General features: G+C 54.3%; 1 pseudogene; it reads right to left on the reverse strand.

Moving 5' to 3' along the window:
* Positions 1-743: 743 nt before the first annotated feature.
* LOC136303323 (zinc finger protein 135-like) lies at positions 744-8,297 on the reverse strand (annotated as a pseudogene).
* Positions 8,298-22,676: the final 14,379 nt, after the last annotated feature.

A 22,676-nucleotide genomic window follows, 5' to 3' on the forward strand; every position in this document is an offset into this window, starting at 1 on the left:
GGGTCCCAGGCCCCCCATTTCCCCCACTCTTCCACCTCTTCCCCACTGCCCCCCAATCCCCCACCACCATCTCCCCATGCTTGGTTCTAGGGGTTCCAGGCCCTTCCTGCTCAGTCTGGGGGTCCCATCCCCCCTTTCCCTGAATTCAGGCAGCTCCTGGCAGCTTTTTTTCTGGGAGGAATCCCTGAGTTTGGGATTTTTGGGGTGCAGTTGTTAGGGGGGACAGCTCTGTCTGGCTTTCCCCTCCCTGTTGTGGCCTCTCAGCTGCCCACGACACCCTGGGAGTGCTGGGATTTCCCTCCTGGGGACAAGGACGTTCATTCCTTTCCAGGAGCCCAATGCCCGGCTGGGGGTCCAGGTCAGGAGGTCCTTGAGCAGCTGCCCCAGAACCTCCGCCAGGGTCTCCCAACGCAGCCGGAGCCGCTGGGCCTGGGGTCCCCAAAGCCCTCAGCAAGCCCCAAGGCCCTCCCAGGAACCCTCAACTCCCTCAAACCCAGCATCCCCCACAGCCCCTGCAAGTTCCCCCCATGGCACCGGCCATGGCCATGTCCCCACATGCCACTGGCCATGTCCCACCATGTCCTCACCCATGGCTCTCTCCCCACCGTGTCTCCATCCTTGTCATTGTCCCCCACGTCTCCATCTGTGCCCGTGTCCCCTCATGTCCCCATGAATGGCCACGTCACCCTCCATGTCCATGTGTCCCAAAGTCACTCCCCATGTCTTATGTCCCCACCCAGGTCTTAGTTCAACGTCTTTATTTTTACCCCAGTGTTGGACATTTAAAAGGCATGAAGAGAAATGAAAAGCAAATCAAGGCCAAAAGAAAAGGATTTTCCTGTCCGTGCCAGCTGAGGATCCACATGCTTGGGTGGGAGGGAAGAACCTTTTTTGGAGGGATTTCCACCCCACTGCCTCCACAGTCATGGTCTTTGCCCCAGTTCATCACCATTTGTCTGTGGAAAACACCCATGGGCAACAGGAAAGCAAAATCATGGAATCCTGACACTGGAAATTACCTCCAAGACCATCCAGCATTCCTTGATGCCCCCAGAAGATAGGACTGAGCACAAAAGATTTTCTGGGGTTGAAAGTCAACAAATCCGCTCTCCCCGAGGAATTCCCAGTGTCGGTCTATGTCCCGATGGATGTTCCTGCTCCTGTGTTCATCCAGGTGCCCACAGGGAGATAGGAAGATGTGGAGCCCCCTCAGCCACATCTCTTCCCAACACAGATCACCAGGACCACGGATCACCAGGGCTCTGTCCAACGCGGGTCACTGGGGATCATCCAACGCCGATCCTTCCATGGGGGATGGAGCTGGAGCAGCACACGAAGCTCTTCCCGCACTCAGGACACTCGTAGGGCCTCTCCCCGGTGTGGATGTGCCGGTGGACAGTGAGGTGTGAGTTGCGGTTGAAGCCCGTCCCGCAGTCGGGGCAGCGGAATGGCCTCTCATCCGTGTGAATCTGCTGATGTAAGAGGAGAGTGGAGCTCCTTGCAAACCTCTTCCCACACTGGAGACACTCGTAGGGCCTCTCCCAGCTGTGGATGCGCTGGTGCGTTCTCAGGTGGGAGCTCCATGCAAAGCTCTTCCCACATTCCGAGCAGATGTAGGGCCTTTCCCCAGTGTGCACCACCCTGTGCTGAACAAGAATGGAGCAGTCTCTGAAGCTCTTCCCACATTCCCCACACTTGTAGGGCTTTTCCCCAGTATGGATCATCTGGTGTTCCTTCAGCTGGAATCTCTGGATGAAGCTCTTCCCACATTCCCCACACTCGTAGGGCTTTTCCCCTGTGTGGATCCTCTGGTGTTTCCTCAGGCCGGAGCTGTACCTGAAGCTCTTCCCACATTCCACACATTCATAGGGCCGTTCCCCAGTGTGGATCCTCTGGTGTTGCATAAGACTGCCCTTCTGGCTGAAGCCCATCCCACATTCCCCACACTCACAGGGCCGTTCCCCACTGTGGATCACCTGGTGTTCAATCAGACTGTACTTCCGGATGAAGCTCTTCCCACATTCCCCACACTCGTAGGGCTTTTCCCCACCGTGAATCCTCTAGTGTACCACCAGGCTGGATCTGTAGCTGAAGCTGTTCCCACACTCCCCACACTTAAAGGTCCGTTCCCCGGTGTGGATTCTCTTGTGCTGGATCAGGCTGGAGCTGTGGTTGAAGCTCTTCCCACATTCCCCACACTCGTAGGGCCGTTCCCCAGTGTGGATCACCTGGTGCCGGATCAGGGCAGAGCTGTAGCTGAAACCCTTCCCACATTCCAGGCACTTGTGGGGCTTCTCCCCTCCATGAGGCTTCTCCACCAGCTCTGAGCTCCGGCTGGATCTCCGGCCGCCCTCCTGGCACAGGGTGGGTCTTTCCTCCTCGCAGCTCCCTGGGCTGGGTTTGCAGCCCCTCCTCCTGCGGGATCTCTGGGGATTTTCCTCCTCCTCCATCCGGCCACTCCTTGGGAATGACAAATCCTGGTTTGGGGAGAAAACAAGAGGAGAGCGCGTCAGGATGGGGGTTCCTCCTTGCCTAAGTTCATTTCAAGAAATCATTGCCACCTTCTGTCCGTAAGAACCTCCAGAACCCTAAGATTCAGCACAAACATAATGACCGAGATCAAAAATTCCCCCAAAAAAGATCAAAACTCAGCCAAAACATCTTCTATAAAAAAAAGATGCAGCCTCTTACAAAAAATCAAAGGACCAACATTTAGCCCATCATAGCACAGAAACACCAAGATTAATCCCCATGAAAAACGTGGATCTCCCTCTCCAGTCACCTGCTGCCTCTGGAGGGGGCAACGCTGCTGGGGCTGGCAGGGGGTTGCAGATACAGAAAGGGATGGAACCTTAAGGAGCCTCCTCTGCCTGCTCCTCCTCCTCCTGTGTCCCTACTCCTCCTCACACTCCTCTTCCTCCTACTATTCCTCTTTCTCCTGCACAATCCCACCTTCTCCTCCACCGTGTATCCTTTGAACATTTTGTTCTTCAGCCCTGCTGCTCCTTCCCTTCTCCTGCCCCCAGGCCCAGCACCCACTGCCGGCTCCCTCTTCCCCCCAAACCCACAGCACCCCGCCGAGGGCGGGGCGCACGTGGCATCCAGGGGGGCAAGGCTGGGACCTGCGGGTCTGCCTGGCAACTGGTGAGTCATCAGCGCCGCACGCTCCCACTGGCTGAGCCTGCCCGAGGGGTGGGGCTGCAGCAACGGGGGACACCCTGCTCCAGGGGGGATGTCCCGCAAACGCGGAACCCCCATGAAAGGGAGAAGAGGAAAGTGTCTTTACAAACAGATGCTGCGAATCTGCTTGGGGATAGGGCCAGGCACTTGGACATTAGGAAGGGACAGAAGAAGCCATCACTTCCAGAAAATGTTATTAACTGACCACACAGACTGCTGCTCAGCCAAGGTCCTGCTAAATTCATCAACTTCGACAAGAAGAACAAAGAACTAACCAAGCTGTGACTATCGTTACCTATACAGAAGTGGGGTGAATGTTAAGGAGAGTATGATCAGAAGACAGATCCGCAGTGAGAGATCAGGGGAGTCTGTGAAGAGTCGGCAGGGAGAGAGCACTGAAAATCTCATCAGTGAGGACACTGGGATATTCAGGGAGTGAACAAGGCAGGGCACCCATGGAGGGTGGAAAAGGGAAAGCCAGGAAGGCGTCCTGGCAAAAGGGATGGCGATCCCAAAATATCTCTGAAGGGTCCCTTGGGAATATGTTGAAGCAGTCTGCACATTCTCCCAGAGGGAATTAAGGACATGGACACCCAGAGGGGTACAAGGGAGGTCCAGAAGGGATTTAGACAAGAGGGCATGGATGGTGTTGGTGTGCTGGGAAGGGTTAGGGTGAAGAGGAGGGTGCAGGAATATTCTTTAAGAGGCAAGAAGCAGAAGGAGGAATCCGTGTGGTAAAAAAAAAGGACAGTGAAAACGAGGAGGAAGAGAGAAATACTGAGGACTGGAAAGTTTTTCAGCAGGATCTTATCCTCTAAATTTGCCAGCTGCTGCAGATCCTTTGTATCCCCAGTTTCCAGGAGAGGAAAACAAGGAGGTCAGGATCCCAGGGAGTTTCTCCGTGCTGGGGGGCGGCAGCAGCGGGCGCAGAGGTGCGGCACCGGGAGCAGGGGCTGGGGGCCTGTGGGGAGCTGTGGGGCAGCCGGGGCTCAGCAGGAAGGAAGGAACAGCTGGGAAATGTGGATTACTCAGGGAAGGATCGATACTCTCCTTTAAGGATTTTGTTTGGGTCGCTGGAGAAAGGAATGACTCTGCAGAAAGCTCAGCAGCTGTCAGAGGAGGAGCACCCACAGGCACTCAGGGGGGCTGCAGGAGCGGCACAAGAAGCCCCTGGAGCACTTGGGCACAAAGGCACAGCAGGTGAAGGCAAGAAGGGAGGAGGAAAAGGCCAAGCTGGAGGCAAAGGCCATGGCAGAGTTTCTACAGCCCCCGAGGGATGAACCCCAGCGCCCAAGGGGGCCCCAGCACCGAGGGGACGGGCTCGGCCACAAGCACCTGGCACAGGCATTGCCCTCCTCGGCGGGGGAGAGCCCACCCAAACAGCCCCTGGAGAGGAAGCAGGGTTCCATCTGCAGGCCACAAGGACACTGCAGGCACACACGGCAGCACCCTCAGCAGGAGCAAGTCCACCCCTGCATGGACATGGATTCCTGGGGCTGCCAGAGCTCCCATTCCACCAGGGACCCACCACACTGCAGCCCTTGACAACATTCAGGCTGGGGCTGCATCCACACGAGGCCTTTCCTCATACACACAGGGGCCTCTCCATCCACTCTGGATCTTAGACCTAAGGGGGGAAAATCCCAGAAATGTCTTTGATTATTCAGGGGACAAGTGGGAAAGATGAGCAGCAGTGTTTTATCCAACTACTATTGGCAGATGTGGGGGATGGGTTTGAAATGCAGGAATTGTTATTTGCTCCTAATTGTGATTGTAATTTACTGGGAAGGCATTTGATGGCTAAACTGGGAATGCAAATTAATGCTGTAGAAGGTGATACAGAGGCCAATTCTGTGGCACCTTTGTGTCAAATGTCTGGCAAGGCCTGTGCTGAAGTGAACCCACAAGTGTGGGCAGCCCCAGGGAAAAAGGGAAAATCAGATACCCAGCCTCTCCAAATGACTCTGCAGCAACCAGGACAAGTGGTGTCTAAAAGCAATCCCCTGTTCCAAAGGAGTGAAGGAAGAGCGTACAGCCTGTTATCCAGCCCCTGTTCAAGGCAGGGTTTTGGGAGCCAGGCATCTCTCCCCATAATGCTCCTCCTATGCTGCCAACCAAGAAATCAGATGGAATCCACAGAATGGTGCAGGACCTAACAAGAAGAAATGAGATGATCAAACCCAGGCACCCCACAGTCTCAGATCCTTACACCACCTGGAACCAGGTTCCCTCCTCACACTGCTGCCATTCAGGATTTGATGTCAAAGATGCTTTGGGGGATGCCCACTGACACAGGATGCTGAACAGGATTTGGCCTTTGAGTGTGAACAAGAGGGAGAAGGGAAAATGGGAAAGACATGGACGGTCCTTCTGCAGGGATGCACAGAAGCACCAGCCTTATTCGGGCAAGCTTTGCAGAAAATTTCAAAAGAATTTACCTCACCCCCAGGGACAGGGATAATGCAGGATGAGGATGAGTTGCTCCAGTCAGGAGGACACGAAATGGTAGAAGAAGCTACTGTGGAATGGCTCCATTTTCAGGCTAAAAAGCATTTTGGAGTATTTGAAAGAAAAAGCGCAAAAGGTGGAGAAAGAAGTTAAATATTTGGGGCATTATTTGACTGAAAGTTTGTAGTGAATTGACCAACAGAAGGTCAAGGGAATCTCAGAAGTAACTTTACCCAGGATAAAAAGGAGCTGCAACAATTCTGAGGATTAATAGGGAATTGGAGGACTGGATTGAGGACTCTCTGTTTTACCCAGAACACTGTGTGACATTTTAACCCCAGACAGCCTCAATGTTATGGTATGGACATGAGAAAGAGAACAAAACATGAGAAAATGAAAAAACGAAAATGATGGATGCCCCAGCCATGGCTCTCCCAGACTCCCAAAAGGAATTGGAATTGTCTGTGGATGTTAAACAGGCCACGACTGACCCTGCACTGAAGGCACCGAAGCAGCAGCCAGGGCTCCACAGCGGGGGAAGCCCCTGTGCCTGCCCACAGATCCTCTGCTGGATCTGTGGGTCAGACTGTAGAAAGTTTAGGGAAAATCCAGTAAAACTCACGTGTCATGGAATGATTTTCGCTGCACACCCAGGCTACATGTAGATGAAATGGTTTCTGTTGCACATCCTGGCCAAAATCAAGTAATGCCTTGACTCTCTAACACTAAATGTATTATTGGAGAATTACTGTTTTTCTCGCAGTTTCAGTGAAACAATTACACCATCAGAATAATCTCTCATAATAATCCTACTTTTAAATTGTCAGTAATGTTTGGACCAGGGGTGTGAGAAACAATTTTTAGTCCTAGGAGAAGAAGCAGAAAAAACTTGATGGCTTCGGAATGTTTTTGTGTATGTTTCTGGAAGGCACTTAGTGATGGCGAAATTTTGGTATGGGTTTTTCGATGTTCACCGTTAGGTTGCATTTTACAAAACCAGAAGAGCTTTAAAAGCAACCCTTTAACAGTAAACAGTGAAAAGAATTAAACAGTTAAAGTCACAGTTAAAACAAAAGTAGATTGTAGGGAACCACATGAGAGTCATTCAATGGCTGCTCTGCAAGAGAAGCTTCCTTCCAGGCAGCCAGGAGAGGAGCTTTAGAAATGCAAATTAACACTGCTGGGGAAAAGTGTGGACAATGCACCAGGCTCTACTTGCCCGGGGGGAGGAATTGGGCTCATTCCCTCTGTCCCTCACCCCAAGCTCTGCCTGCTGGCACGGATGGAATTGGCACAGCCAAAGGCAGAGCCCACAGTGAGGAGAACTGACTCTGCAACACAAATTGCTTCAGCTGCAAAGGGAAACAGCAAATGGAGAATGTTGTGAAAACTTCACTAAAAGAAGTGGGGGGGAATCATCCCTCTCCCCACTCCAACATGTGCTCTCACTGTCTGTGTCACACAGGGAGCATTAGACCACTGGGGTGTTTGTGCTACCACAAGTTCAGAGAAATCACTTGGGAATCCAAGTATTCAATGATTTAATTAGAGAAAAGAGATCAATTGATGCAGCCCTGGCTGGAGGGAGCACCCAAAAATGGGAAAAGATGAACAGCCATCAGAACAAATCCTGCAACACCATGGACCAGCCCCAGGGAACCCGAACCAATTCAGATCAGGGGCCAGAGAACCCACTGATCATTTCAATGGCAGAATTAGATTACAAGATGTCCACAAAACAATAACCAACCAGACAGATCCAGCTCCTCACTCGGGCCCACCAATCCACTCAAACGAAGAATGCAACATTTCACAGTGGGATGGGATCAGATTATCTATTAGCAGAAGGAGGAGGACAGTGTGGAAAATTAAATGACTCAAGATGCTGTTGACAAATAGATGACAACAGAAAAGTGGTGAAACAGATAACAAAGGAAATAAGAAAGCAGCTCATGTGCCGGTCCAAACGTGGAAAGGATGGGAATGGGACACGGTTTCGTGGTTCCCTGGCACACCATGGGTTAAACGAATGCTCCTTCTCCTCTGTTGTGCTCCAGCAACTCTCATCTTTGGACCGTGCACACACCTCGCTGAGGGCAGCTCATTCAGCAGCTGAGCAAGGGGATGCAGGTGGCAGCCAGGCCTCCTGATCCACACACGGCTACAAAAGGACAGGGAATGAGGGCACTGACAATAATCCCAAAGTCAAAGAGGACCCAGCAAGAAAAAACAGAGTGAATCAGTGAATCTGCTTGGACATAGGGACAGGGACTTGGAGAAAGGAAGGAATGAGAAAAACCATCAGTTTCAGAAAACGTTACTCATTGACATGGACTGCTGCTCAGCCAAGGTCCTGCAAAATTCCTGAACATCAAAAAGAAGAAAAAAGACTGAACAGAGCCATGAATATCGGATGTTATACAAAAGGGGGGGCATATTAACGAGGACATGCAGGCGGCGGATCGGGAAGTCGGAACTTTCCAAGGACCTTCGCCACTGGGCAAAGGGACAGGGAGATGCAGAAGGGAAAATCAGGATAAAAAGGAGGTCGAGTACGACAACAACTGGAGAGACCCCACGGCAAACGCCGCACGGCCTCTCCCTTTGTTCGGGAATAAAGTCACTTTTACACGACTCCTCGGTCTCCTCTGGGGACACAAACCTCTGGCCACGGGAATTTTCCTGCACAGCCCCGGGGACAGGGCGGCCACCTCCGTCCTACCCGCAGGAAGCGGGACGAGGCAGCGCTGCTCCGGCACCGGCTCCTGCCGAGGCAGCGGCGGGAAGGAGACCGCGGGCAGCCGCTCCCGCAGCGCCCTCAGGCCACGGGGAACACGGCGCCGACACGGCACAAGGAACCCGCCAGAGCCCCCTGCCGCCCCCTCCGCCCGCAGCCGGCCCCGAGCCCCGGCAGAACCGAGCGCGGCTCCCACCCGCGCTGGGGCCGCCTCCGAGCTCCGCCGCCGCCTCACCGGGCTCCGGCCGCTGCCGCCGCTCCCGGGCCCGCACACACGCTCCGCCAATGGCGCCTCTGCCGAGCCACGCCCGCCCGGGGGGCGGCCCCAGGGCCGGGCTCGGCCCCGCTCGGCCCAATCAGCGCGCGAGATTCTGGAGTGACGGCACAATTCGCCAATAGTAGCGAGCCAGGGGCGGGCTCTGCACACGGCCCACCCCCGCCCCGCGCTCTCAGGCCCCGCCCCCGGGCTGTGTGAGGGGAAAGCCGCAGATGAGGAACAGCGCTGGGACGGGCCCGGGCCCGAGTCGGGATTGAGCTGGAAACACAAACAAACTTCTCCGCACCTCCCGGCCCGCCTTTCCCAGCCCCGCGTGTTCCCCGGCACCGGCTCCGAGGAAAGCCGTGAGTTCTCCTGGCCCTAATTATGAGCATGACGTGCATGGCTTTGATTTCGCCAAATAAAAGGGAAAACCCCCCAGGCCCTTGGGCTGAGTGGAGGAGGGGAGAGACTTCTGGCAGAAACTTCCAAAAATCTTTTTTCCTGAGGCTGGGAAGAGCAAAGCAAACCCAAGCGAGGTGGGTCCCACCCCTCAGCATCGCCCCCCTGCCGTCCCAGCTGAAGCCCTCGCCGGCTGCTCCGGGCTGGATGGGCAGACTGGGAGCGCTGGGAAGGGGCCCCGGCTCAGGGCGCAGCCCCCGGGGCAGCCCCACGGCCCCCACGGCAGCTCCAAGGCTCCGCCAGCCGGGACGGGACGTGGGAGGGGGAGCAGGGAAGGGACGGGGCTGCCGGCGCCGGGGGAACACGAGGGACACCGGGGGCACTTCGCAAGCATTCAGTAAAAACCCCAAAATTATAAAGAATACAGAAACAGCAGCAACAGTGGCACCCTAAATACTGATGGAGGACATGCAGGGTCATTCCACAAAAGGCTCTGAATTGGAAGGGACCCACAAGGATCGAGTCCAACCCTTAAGGTAATGGTACCTGTGGGGTTAAATCACACATTGGCATTATTGGCACCTTGCCCCAACCAAGGTCACATCCACATGGAAGCACTTGTTTGTGGTCTGTTTTCACAGTGTTATACCTATAGAGATATAAAAGCTTAGTGTATAAATACAGTGTTAGAAGAATGCATTTGAAATCTGTTTCCAGAGTGTTATACCTACATATATATACAGGCTTAGTGTATAAATGTGTAGTGCAAGAGAAACAGGATGAGTCCTGGAGTGGCTGCAGAAGGAGAAAGAAACCCCCAGCCCCAGCACAGGCAGCCACACGTCAGCTTCCACATCACGTCCTATTCCTGCAGGTTCATCTCCTGGAGACCAGGCACTGAGGTGACCCTGAGACCAAACAGGGTGAGATGTTGATGAGATCAGGCACTGAGGTGACCCTGAGGGACAGTGCAAGGCAGACACTGCGCCTGAGGAAGGACATCCCAGGGTTTGGAAAAGGGGCAAAGCTGTGACTGCCCAGCACAGAGAAGGTGCTTTGTCCATCCCCTGTCACAGGCGAGTTTGGGGTCTGCTGCACAGATAGGGCATTGGATTTGAGCAGGTCACACTCTCAAAATGATTCTCAGCCAGGTATACACACTCTGCATCACCCAGGACAGGAACCCTGCAAGGAGGAGCAGAGACAATGCTGGCACACAAAAGGACACTTCCTGCCCCATCCCCTGTCCATCCGCACATGCCCCGACATGCCCCCCAGGTCCTGCTCGGCTCCCTGGGACTCACCAGGAGTTGAAGCTGCTGCTGTCCTCCCAGTGAAGCTGCTGTCCCCGTCTGCGAAGCCCAAGCCAGCAAGTGACGTTCCCGCTGAGGCAGAACAGGAACCGCTGGGAAGTGGAGAGGAGCCAGCAGTGGGAGCTGCACCCCCAGCCCAGGAGCCCCCAGGCTCCCCTCGGCCACCCCACACCCTCCCAGCCCCTCACTCACCATTTCCTCATCCCTGAGCACGGCCAGGGAGGCCCCGAGCTCAGAGCACTGAGCCTGACCCTGATCCCAGGTGCACTCATCCTTCGAGAGGAAGTGGCACATCCCATTGTACCCAACCCACCCAGCAGGACAGGCCAGCAGCCGCGGAGTGTCAGGAACAACTGGAGTATTTCCTTGTCTTCCCCCTGCAGAGGGAAGAGGAGAAGGTCCAGGATTCCCCTCCACAGGCAACAGGGACCCTGCTGTGCCCCCAGGGGCTGGGCTGAGGCAGCTGCCCCTCCCTTACCTGACAGCACAGCCAAGGCCGGCACCAAAGCCAGGACCAGGATCACGAGCAGAGCCAGGATCAGAGTGACCTTGGGATGGGATATGAACGTCTCCCCTGGAACAGTAAAGAGCCTCTGGCTGTTAGGACGGGGCTGTCCTGAGTGCGCCCAGCCCTCACATCCCCCCACCCAACACCCGGGGGACACAGGAGGGACCCCCCATTCTGCGGGGGGTCCCCAGGTCACTTGAAAGCCAGGGCTGGGGCTGAGAGAGGCAGGCAGATCCCGGTGGTGCAGTTTGGGAGAGGGGGAAGTGAAAGTGACAGAGGGAGTGTGAGGGGACAGGGGGACAGGGGGAATATTAGGGAATTCACCTGGGTCCCCTCCTCAGACCTCCCTGGATCTCCCCGGACTGCCCTGACACCCTCCATGGCCACGCACTGTGGGACCCCCGGGCTGGGCTGTGCTGAGCTCCGGGGCCCTGCACTCAAACTCTGCCTGGAACTTGCTGGATTTGTCCCAAAGCAGGGGAAGCAGCGGGAGCAGTGGATCCAATTTTTCTTGTGGGTACGGGTTCCTAACCCTGGGCCGGTAGATCCCCAGTTAGCTCTGATTGCTGGCAGCGCCAGGGGCCATTCCTGAATCTGCTTGCTGTCTCAGGTAATGGTGCAGAACAAGGCTGTTGTTCTACGGCAACAGGTGTTGGAGTGTCCAGGTTTCAGAGCAAGGACCAGAGAAAGCTCTTTTCCATATGGTTTCTCAGAGATCTTTATTCCCGAAGAGAGGGGGGACGAAAAAGAGATCGAACCAAGCCTGTGTGCCCACCTTTCAACTGGGGGATAGAGAGCGCGAAGCAGAAAGGTGATTGACCCCAGGCTGGACTGACAGGTATTTCTCTATAACATAGGGCAGGGTCAGGGGGAAAATGGACAGCTGACCAAAGCTTCCAGAGCAAGGGCAGGGTCAGGAGAGATGGACAGAGGGACAGGGGGGGAAGATACCTTTGGATGGTACCTGATTTATTGGGGGGAGAAGCAGGGATGAACCATTGGGATCCAACTCCAAAACAGCTTAACAAAACCCACCACCAGACGTTCCCATTCCCAGGGGAGAAGGACTGGGCACTGGGACTCCAATCCCTGATTCCAAATCTCCTCTCCTCTCCTCTCCTCTCCTCTCCTCTCCTCTCCTCTCCTCTCCTCTCCTCTCCTCTCCTCTCCTCTCCTCTCCTCTCCTCTCCTCTCCTCTCCTCTCCTCTCCTCTCCTCTCCTCTCCTCTCCTCTCCTCTCCTCTCCTCTCCTCTCCTCTCCTCTCCTCTCCTCGCCTCTCCCTTTGGGTGATCATAAATCCCAGAGCAGCTTAAGAGCCCCATTGCAAGTTCAGGTTTCCCAGGAAAGGGAGGCCTGGGGGTGAGGTGCCCCAGGATGGCCAGGAGTGTGGGTCTGGGGGCCCCCGAGGCAACGGAAACAGGGGATCAAGGGTCTGGGAGAGGAGGATAGGCGGGAAAGAGGGTGCAGGGGGATGTTGGTGGGAGATAAGGGGCTGCAGGGCATCCCGGAGCTGAGGATGGAGATGCAGGGGGGTCCCAGTGCCCAGGAACGCGGAAGGGGGGCAGGATCTGGGAAACAGTGGTGGTTGCCAGGAAGGGACTGGGACAGAGAGGGATGGGCTGGGACAGACTGGGACTCTGAGACACGCCAGGACTGGGACAAGAACCCATTGGCAGCAGAATTGGGGCAACAGGGATCGTACTGGGATCTACTGGGACCACACTGAGGGCTACTGGGAGCATACTGGAGACAACTGGGAGCAGATGAGCATGACTGGGAGCATGCTGGGGACAACTGAGATGTACTGCGAGAGACTGGGAGTGGTTTGGATCATCCTGGCACTGATTGGAATCATCCTGGGAGTGATCAGATCTATCGTAGGGGTGAACAGGAGAAACTGGAACAATGCAGGGAATAACTGGGATCATGCTGGGAGGAGCTGGGCCCATGCTGGGGTCATGCTGGGGTCATACAAGATCACTTGGAGTGACTGGCACAGTCCTGGGGGTGTCTGGGATCATACTGGGTGTGACAGGGATCAAACTGGACTGATACTGGGAGTGTCTGAAGGTTACCGGGATCATACTGGGGTAACTGGACTTACACTGTGAGCAAGTGGGACCACAGCAGGGGCAAATGGCATCATAGAAAGTGTCACTGGGTTCGTAGTGGAATTGACTGGGACCACACTGAGCTATTCCTGAGAGAGAATGAAAGGAACCGTACAGGGCATGAGTGGGAGCCACTGGGACCATGTTGTGGACGACTGGGATCCTAGCGGGGGCGATTTGGAACATCCTGGGTCGTGACCGGGATCATCCCGGGGGTGACCGGGAACCACCGCTGAGGTGGTGGCAGAGCTCGGAGGCGGCCCCAGTGCAGGTGGGAGCCGCACTCGGTTCTGCCGGGGCTCGGGGCTGGCTACGGGCGGAGGGGGCGGCAAGGGGCTCTGGCGGGTTCCTTGTGCCGTGTCGGCGCCGTGTTCCCCGTGGCCTGAGGGCGCTGCGGGAGCGGCTGCCCGCGGTCTCCTTCCCGCCGCTGCCTCGGCTGAGCCCATTCCCCTGCTTGCGCTGGCAGGTGCCATCAAATGCATCCCAGGATCCCATCTCCCCACCTGAAGCCTCCAGTGCCCAGCCTGTCCTGGGCTGGTGGCAGCCAGCCTGACAAAAAACAACAGCCACGGGCCACCAGCGCCCAGGGGCTCAGACGCAGGCAACGGACGCTTTGGTTGGCAGGAGTGGAAGGGCCGGGGCTGCTCCCCTGCCTCTCTTTGCCTTGGTTTAGGATTCAATTTTCTTGCCTCTGTCAGAGGGGATAAAGGCATGGTTTTTCACCAACACAGGGCAGGTTTTTTCTCTAGCATGGAGCCTTCCCCATGGCCCTTCTGGCCTTCCCCAGGCCCCTTCTGCCCTCTGGCAGAACCAGTGGCATTTTCCGCAGTTTGTAACCCAGAGTCGAGTGCAGCCCAGAAGGCTCCAAGCAAGTCCTTCCAGGCTGACTCTGCAGATGCCGAGGCTGCTCTGGCCTCTGCCAGGCCTCTGCTGGGGCTCAGCTCTGGGCAAGGCTGGGCCCACTGTGGCCTCGCATTGCTCCGCGCAGCTGAGTCACAGGGGGAGAAGGATGGCACATGTCAAGGGAGTTGAGGTTGAAGGGAGTTTTTATTCCAAAAGCTGCCATAACAAACAGGGTGTCACAACAACCAGAACAAACAGGCTGTCCTAACTACCAGAACTAACTGGCAGTGCTAACTACCAGAACTAAGTAGTTGTCCCAAGTAGAAGAGAAAGCGCTTCATGTCCTCCGCTGCTCTTTCAGTTGCTTTGCTGCAGTGATCAGAGGGGTCAGGCTGGAGAGAGGCTTGGCTGATGCTAAAAATGGGTGCTGGCCAAAGGATAAAAAAGAAAGAAGTGAAGCGTTACTTTCCAAAGTCAACTTCCTCCCAGGCTCTGTTGCAACAGGACAAAGGGGAATGGATTTGAAGTGCAGGGAGGGAAGCAGGCTCAGATTAGATGTAAGGGAGAATTTTGGTTTTTTACCAGGAGAGTGGGGAACACACTGACAGAAGGTGCCCAGAGATGTGGGAGGTGCCTCCTCCCTGGAAAGAGCCATGCTCAGCTCAGGCAGGGCTCTGGGGCACCTGATCTGCTTGAAGATGTCTGCGCCCATTGAGGGCACCAGGTGCAGAGGACCTGGAAAGGAGCCTGCCAAGCCAAACCGGGTGAGGATTCTGCTTGCTTTGCGCGTGCAAAGCAGCCAGCCTGGAGATTACGGGAGAGGGCCCCAGAAGAAAACCCCTCCCTGCCGCTGCTGTTTCCCCTGCAGCCGCTTGGCATTCACCTGCAGCAGCTCCTGGGCAGACCAGCGCCGCTCCTCGTCCCACTCCAGGCTGCACTCGAGGAAGTCCCGCAGCAGAGCCGACAGGCGCCGGGGCTCCTGCAGCCGCGGGGTCCCATTCTGCCGGATCAGAGTGCGAGCCTGCAGGAAAAGCAAACACAGCGCTCTGCCAGCTTCCGTCACACCCACAGTGCTCACGTCGACCCCAGCTTCTCAGCCCCAGCTCCAGGGGCACTTTCCTCCCTGGCAGAGATGCTGCTCACAGCTCATTTTTCTTTACCAAGCAAAAAACCCAAAGCCTGATGCAGCCACAGCCATTGCAACATCCAAATGATCTGGCCTGGAGAGCCAATCTCATTGGCTTTCTTAGTAGGCACTTCCATCAGAAAGAGCAGATTTTGCTTCTCCAAATACCGACACCAGCGTTCCAGGCCATTTGCAAGAGTCACTGTGGTCTGACTGTTATTTCAAAGGATTCTTACATCAAACGCATCTCTGCAGGGCCACTGACACTCAAGGAAATTCATTTGTGATGCCCCATCCCAGAAACTGCCAGACAAGAAACAGGTTTGTGTTGCTGAAAGCTCAGGCTTGGTGACATGGAGAAAGGAGCTTGGGCTAGGAGAGAAACGTGTTAGACTTTGGGCATGTTAAATAATCATCTTGACGTGTTAGACAGTGAGAAGAGCCGGGAGGGACTTAATCTCGCCAAACCTGTTTTACAAACTCCTTCATAGATTTCTTGTGTTTGGGGGTGGCTTTTGGGGTGCGTTTCGGGTTTTTTGCAAGATAACATTGGAGCTGATACTGGCTTGACGTTTTCAGGTCATCCTCACAGATAGAAGAGCTGAACACCTTAAAGCCCATAGTACGTTGTTGCCAGAGACTGCAGAATATTGGTCTGTGTTCAGGCTCGAGTCCTCTGGGAATTCCCTTCCCCATGTCCAGAAACCTTCAGCTGCTCCTGCCAGGGCAGGGCCACGCTGTGCTCACAGGCCTCTGCAAACACTGGAGAATCTGCCTCTTACCATGGCCGCCGTTTCCTTGAAGTAAGGAGGTTCTCCTTCCACCATCTCGATGGTCACAATGCCCAAGGACCAGATGTCCACCTTGGGGCCGTAAGGAGAACTGGTGACAACTTCTGGGGCCATCCAGTGAGCAGTGCCCACCATGGAGCTGGGCTGGTCCTGCTCAGGGCTGAGCTGAGCGCAGAGGCCAAAATCAGCTGAGGACAGAAACAAACCCTGTCAAAGGCAGCTGGAATGAGGAAACCAACCCCAAAGATTCCCCACTCTCAGTGTGAGAATGCAGTCGTGAATACAGCTGCAAAAGTCCTCACGGCTGGAGGCAAGGAAAGATGGAACTGGACCCTTCAAGAAACCCTCAGCTTTCATGCAGTGGCTTTTACTGATTCCCTTGAAGATTTTCATTCCAACTCCTGCCCCTCTGCAAGGGCCATAGCCAGAGCAAAGGCACTCCTGACACTCCTGCTCCTCCCCTGAGCTCTCTGCAGGGGCAGCAGGAGCGCTTGTGGCAGTGCCACCAGCAGCACTTGTGGGGCTCTGGCCGCCACTGGCAAGCAGCCCCACACCCGCAGCCCGGGAGCGCCGTGCCTGGCCAGGAACACTCACCCAGCTTGACAGAGCCGTCCATTCCCAGAAGGATGTTGGAGCTCTTCAGATCTCTGTGGATCACCTGGTTGGAATGGAGGAAATCCAGGCCCTGCAGACACTGAGAGAGAAAAAGAAACACCGGGGTAAAAATCAATGGCTGGAATATATCAGCCAAGAAAGGAGAGTTTAGAATTCTGCCAGCAGAAACTTTGCTGTGACAGGCCAGGAGTGCAGTGCACACAAGCTCCAGGCAAATGGTTCCAAGGCAAAGCTGAGAAGAGCAAATCAAACCCAAAAAAGACAGAGTACCCCAACAGCAGGAAAGGGGACAAGAACAGAAGTGCAGTGATGCTGGCAGGCCATTCATTTCAGTGGCTCTTTCCTCTCCAGCTCATAAAAACAAGGCAGAAACAAAGCCCTGAGCGTGGAGCCGCTCCTCTTCTCCTGCCCTTCTGGAAGGAGCATCGTGTCCAAGCCATGGGAGGCACAAGCAGGATCCCTCACCTCCCGACTGACAGCTGCCATGTCTCCTTCAGCCATGCGTGTCTGTCTGACCACATCCTGCAAAGTTCCTCCATCCATGTATTCCATCACCAGCCAGAGATCTCCATCAACAAGGAAGCTGGAAAAGGAAAACAATGGCACAGAGATGAATGTGCAGTGCTCAATTCCCCCATGGAAAAGCCTCCAGTGGGGTTTTCTTTCCAGGTCACTTGTCAATGAGGACAGAATCCCATCTGATTTTCACAGGAGACACCTGTGAAAAAGGAGAGGCCTTAGATGGCAAGCAAGTGAAAAATGCACTTTTAGCAACAGCCCAGATCAATGTGAAACCACACCACTTGCCCCCAGCTGCTTCAGCATCTGAACTCATCACTTCCACCATTCACTCCACAACAAGGCAACACAACTTCCGGAGCTATCCAGGGAGGGAGGCCGTGCAGCACTTGGGATAAAAGTGGTCAACTCTTTGGAAAACCTTGCAGAACGTCTCTTCAGCAACAGGCAGGGCCATTGAAAAATGGGCAGATAAGGCCTTTCTGGAAACAAGAACCTGCTCTTCCTGGTAACTGAAGCAATGGAAAAGATTTGGGAAGAAGACACCAAGGGAAATAATTTCTGCCATGGATTATCAGCACTTGTTGTAAGACACAGAAAACAGGGTCCGCTTGAAGAGAAAACCAAAGTGGTGCAACAAAGGAACATGGAGGGAGTGAACTGCCAGGCTGTTGTTTTGGCAAGATATGGCCGGGTCAGGCTTCTCAAAACAGGCTACGGACTGCGGATGCCAGGAAAGATTAACGCAGGGCTCGTGCACGGGATGAGAGCTGAAGCACTCACCTGTCCAAAGAGTTGATAATGTTGGGGTTCTTCTTGTCCTTCAGGAGCAGGAGCTCATTCACAGCTCGTTCCCTCTTCTGCCCTCGGAGACTCATTTTCTTTATGGCCACCTGAAGGGACATTGCAGACCTTCAACTGGAGGAGTCTGTGGCAGGAGGCCACAGCAAACACGGAGCAAGGCTTTTTGGAGCGACGCAGCCAGGCTGTGCCAAACTGCCTTGGGATGGGACACCAGAGCTCAGCAAGTGCCATTCCCACAGCCCATTGCTCTGCTGGCTGGGGGCTGCTTACAGGACACGTGGCCAGAGACATTTGGCCTTGTGAGCTCTGCAGAAATGGTCCCTCAGCTTCAAAGCTCTAACAACCTTCTCTGCACCTACACTCTTCTCAAATGGCCCTAGTTTACCACCACTCTTAGAATGATGATGATGATGTTCATTATTATTCAAACACATTTTGCAAGCAGGAGGTAATTCTGGTTCTGTGCAAACAGAGCAAAAGAGCTGGGAACCCTTTAGCAATTCTATGGCATTTGCTCATGATTTCAAACGCAGCTGCTCTGCTTGGGCTTGCACAACAAAGCAAACACACACATCCCATGCTCAGACGATCCCTGTCACAGGCTGGCACCCACACCAGAGCCAAAGACAACTGCAGGCTTTAGGAGAGAGCTTTGCTCTGGACATCCATCTTCTCATTGCTCTCCCTCTCTCTCTGTCAGCAGACACTCACCTCTCGTCCAGTGGCCCTGTCGAGTCCTTTACAAACGGCTCCGAAAGCCCTGCAGACAAAACAGCAGAGAGGAAAGAAGCAGTGCTTTAGACCCTGGGAGTGGAAGTCAGGAAGACAGGAGATCTTTTCTGCCTGTAGCATTCAGAAAACACCTGGGCGCGTCAAGCCTTGAAAGAAGGGCGCGGCAGCCACCAGCCCTCTGCCATGCAAGGTGTGCAAGGGAAAACTGAGGCCAAAGATGAAGGAAAAGTGCTGGAGCAAACCCCAAATGTCCGTGATGAATTCCTTTAGTTCAAAACCTGGGCTGGGGGCCGGCTGTCTAAAGAACTAGAAAAGAATGTATTTCATCCTTTTGCATTTCCTGCCTAAGAGCTGCAGGATCCACAAGAGCCCTGCATCAGGGCATCATGCATTTTCCCCTTGAGTGCAGCAGCTCTGTGTCTGTTACTGGATGTGTGGGGTCTACTACTTGTGCTGAAAAGAGCCCTTCTTAGTTCATCTCTGCTTTCTGTTTGGAAGCCATTCTCTTGATAATCCTGAGCGGTGAATAGTTTTGCAAGTAAAAGATTTGAAAGCAATCTTGTTGAGAACTCTTCTCTGACAGTCAGCAGATGGTGAGTTGCTCTCTTAGGCAATCCAATTGCATGGACAGAAGATCTTCCATGTCCTGCTCCTTGCTGCAGGCAGGACACTGCCAGCCTCAGGGGCCTTTGGAGGTGCCATCTGACCACAGTTGTCAATTCTGATCAGGACTGAGAGACAGCAGCATCATCCCCCAGTGCCTGAAGGTGTCTGCAGCTCTCCTGACTTCTCACTTGATACTGCACCAGCAAAATACCTGGGCCCTGCTCGTGTAGAAGTAACTGCCTTGCACTTACCCTTGGCCAATCTGCTCCAGTTCCAGGTATTTCTCCGCAGGCTCCCCCACGCTCACGCTGTTTCCTGAAAGAAACCACATGGAAGACACTCTCTCCCAGACAGAGACCCCACCTTGCAGCAGAGCCAGAATGCAGCCCCACTCCCTGGGGGCCCTTGTTCTCAGCTGGGGAAGGACAATCAGTCACTCTGGGACATTCAGCTGCAGAGCAACACCGGCTGCAGCTGATGCTGACACACACACACAGCACCTGCTCTGGCACACAGGAACAGAGCAGACGTACTCAGCTGCATCAGGCACTGCTCCCCTCTTTCCTCTGCCTGCAGGGCTGTGCTGCTGCCAGAACCTTCAGCCCAGGATCCCGCAGCAGAGGGAGGTTCTCTGTCCTCTTCGCAAAACGCTGCAGGTTCTCCGTCCTCTTCCCAAAACGCTGCAGGTTGGCCATCGTCTTTCCAAGCCATGGGACGTTCACCCTCCACTTCCCATGCTGGGAGACATTCACCCTCCTCGTCCCAAGCCACAGGATGTCCTCCGTCCTCATCCCACACCGGGAGATGTCCGTCATCCTCGTCCCACGCCATGGCAGCTTGGCCATTCTCGCCCTGTGCCGAGTGACGTCCACCATCCTCGTCCCACGCTGGGAGATGTCCACTGTCCTTGTCCCACACGGCGGGAGCCTCGCCGTTGTATTCCCAATCGGCGGGATGTTCACCCTCATCTCCCAGAAGAGCGGGAAGTTCACTGTCGTCTCCCGGCACAGAGGGAAGTTCACCATTATCTCCCTGAAGAGTGAGAAGTTCACCGCTGCCTTCCTCCTCTTTGGCCTCCTCTTTGGAGGCAGAGGGAGCTGGAGGAGGTGCTGATGCTGCTTTTGTGCCCTGTGGACAGGCGGTAGTGTGAGGGATGAGAAGTTCCATCTCAGTTATCACCTTATTTATCCTCAGCTACACATCCAGCTGCACTAAGCAGAAATAGGCTTCCCAGCTGTTCAAACAAACAAACAATGGGCTAAAGTCGACATTGCCACTTATTGTTGGGAATTTGATACTCCACCATGGCTAAAGCCAGCAAGCAATCTTCTGCCTGCAAAACCACACCTGCAGCTCTTCAAAAGCATTTCAACAGAAAAGGAGAAAACTGCCAGGGATGCCTTTGCTGCTGCTGCTGCTGCTGCTGCAAAGACACTGACAGGAACTTTCCTTCAGCCTCCCAGGCTTGCACTCGGCTGCCACACGCTGAGCTCACAACTTGCTGCACAATTCCAAACACCAAAGGTTCCCTTTGAACTCACCAAAGGAGGAGCTGCTCGAGATCCACCTGTCAGGTGCCCTGCAATGGGAGAAGGAACATGAACCAGATGCTGTCAGGAAAAGAAATGCCTGTGGTGGGAAATGCCACAGAGCAAAGCAACCCCAAGAGAGCATTTTGCTTTCACAGCATCCCTCCAGGAGCCACAGTCCCTTCACACAGCAAGCAAGAGAACAGCACCAAATACTGGGCTGTGTCAGTTCTGGGCCGGACCAGCAAACGGAGGGAGTTCCAGGCTCGGCTGCCACACACTCTCCCCTTGAGAGTACGGAACTCCCCCAGCAACTCTCCCCTGCAAATGCTGTGCACACCCTGCTGGCTGCAGACACCCCCTTTTTTCAGCTGCAGCTGCTGGCAGCAGCTCTCCCAAACCAATGGTGTCTTCATGGCAATTTGGTTACAAAGTCAACCCAGTTCCCGAGGAAGAACAGAAAGCACGCAGCAAGCTCAAAGCCACAGATGCTGCACCGAGGGAAAAGCTTGACTTACGTGCCAAGTGGGTCAAGAAATACACCGAATAAGCCACAGAGTACAGGCTGCAAACTGCAGCAACCAAATTCTGGAACATTTTGGCTGCGCTGCACACGTCTGCAGACTGTAGCCCTGCAAGCACAGAAGGACAGCCGTCAGGGTGTGGGCTGACCGCTGGGAATGCCTCGGGCAGGAGGATCCTCCTGCAAGGAGCAGGCGCCCAGAGCCGCTCTGGACACTGCGGCCTCTGTGTCCCACAGCAAGAGCAACATCACGGGGACGTGGCAATGCTCCTGTGACATCACAGCAGCAGCTCATGCAAAAACCGCCTGGAAGGTTCTCCTGTGTCACCAAGGAGCAGAAAGAATCCTCCCAGGGCACAGGCTATTGCCCAAAGGATGCAAGAGGAACTGTGAAAATGCAGCCCTAAGGACGCCTGATAGCCCAGCCTGAACACTGAGGAGGAACAAGGATGGGAGAAAACCAAAGGAAACGTGACCTTTGGTCACTGATGCTTCTGAGTGAAACCAGCAAGGCTCCTTCCATCTGGCATCTTTGTTCTAGTTCTAAAAACTAATTCTTGGCTTGAAACAGGGGAAAATGGGAAGTTGATCCATGGGGAAGAGAGGTGGCGGGGCCGGGTGGGTGGGAGCAGCGGGATGAGCTCTTGCGGGAGCTCTTGGCTTTCCCTGGGAAGAGGAAAGGGGCTGGATGCAGCTCCTTGCGCAGGACTGCACAGGCGGCGATTCCTGCAGGGATGAGAGCGGGTCGTGGTGTTATCTTGTCCCAGGTGCACAAGATGGACCGCGGAGGATTTCGGCGAGGGAAGAATGCAATCAATCATTATGATTGGTAAAGCATTGTTCAACTTTATTGCTCATAACATCCGTTATTATACTTTTGCCCGAAGCGTTCAGCATACTTGTCAAATTATAATTGGTTAGCATCCACTACTCATCTATACTTGATTGTCTATATCAAGCGTGAGAAGGTTCCTCCTCTTGGCATGCTGAAAACTTTGGATACGTGCTTACTGCTACGCTCTCTTAACCACAAGTTCTTTTATCTTTGGCCTGTAACCGTGCTTACTGCTGTCCCAAGGACAGCTTGTCTCAGCAGCACGTAAGGCTGCTAGCACTTGGTATTGGGCCATAAAGCCTGTAATGATCAGTGGCCTTCTCTGTTAGCCATTCTTCAACAATTCCCCCTTTTTTATTTTGTGCAACAAAGGCAGCCTGTCGAGTAGTTACTGTTTCTGCTACACGATACATCATCTGTTGCAAGCAGCGAAAAAAGCAAGGTACAAAAAGTACAAGCAGTAGCCCTGTTGTGCTGTTTATACTTTTGCAAAATCATCGAAGTATTGGGGGTAAGTAATGAGAGGCGACCCAATGTGCAAGGTCCACCTACCAGCCGTGATGGAATACCTGCCCATGCTCTGACTCCACAAATAAGAAACACTCCTGGGGGGAGTTGAATAGGATTATTGGAGGAGTGGGAATTTTTCCCACTGGTATAGTTACACCACAGAGAGGCATTTCTATACACAGGCAGAGAGGAATTCGCGTTCACTGTGGAAATGGACTGTGGATTCTGCCTGCGTATGCTTGACCAGTTCAAGTTTGCACACCAATCTGCTTTAACCGATCTTAGCAA

This window comes from Chamaea fasciata, unplaced genomic scaffold (assembly GCF_029207755.1).
Source record: "Chamaea fasciata isolate MVZ Bird 193981 ecotype frontalis unplaced genomic scaffold, bChaFas1.0.hap1 SCAF_32, whole genome shotgun sequence".
In the NCBI taxonomy this organism is placed as follows: Eukaryota; Metazoa; Chordata; class Aves; order Passeriformes; family Sylviidae; genus Chamaea; species Chamaea fasciata.